Consider the following 619-nt stretch of genomic DNA (forward strand, 5'->3'; position numbering starts at 1 on the left):
TTGACGAGTCAGTCTAGAGGGCATTATAAAATAATAAAAAATTCAAACAATTTCAAAATAATTTATTAGATGACTTGAAGGTCAAAACATTAACTTGTCATATATGCAAAAAAATATGTGTATTGAACGCAAGTGAGCATGTTTATAATTTAGTGTGTGATGCCAATCATTGCTATGAAAGAAAATTTGGAAAAAGAATTTTTTACAATGCCCCCCTGAGGTATAGACCGATGTTTTGACCAGTCAGTCTAGAGGGCATTATAAATTAATAGAAAATTCAAAAAATATAAAACCTTTGGAACCCACCTTTATTTGTGCAATAGATGATGTGTGCAAAAGTCGAGGTCATTTGGAGGTGGTCGAAAAAATGACCGCATTCCGGAGGGGCCATTTGGTCTAACTTAAGCCAGTTTTTGAAAAAATGTGATTTTCCCCACCACCTCCAGATCACACAAACTTTCTTGAACATGGTGACCCACATGTGCCAACCATTGCTATGAAAGAAAATTTGGAAAAAGAATTTTTTACAATGCCACCCTGAGGTATAGACCGATGTTTTGACCAGTCAGTCTGGAGGGCATTATAAATTAATAGAAAATTCAAGAAAATATAAAACCTT

The sequence above is a fragment of the Triticum aestivum genome, chromosome 6B (assembly GCF_018294505.1).
Source record: "Triticum aestivum cultivar Chinese Spring chromosome 6B, IWGSC CS RefSeq v2.1, whole genome shotgun sequence".
In the NCBI taxonomy this organism is placed as follows: Eukaryota; Viridiplantae; Streptophyta; class Magnoliopsida; order Poales; family Poaceae; genus Triticum; species Triticum aestivum.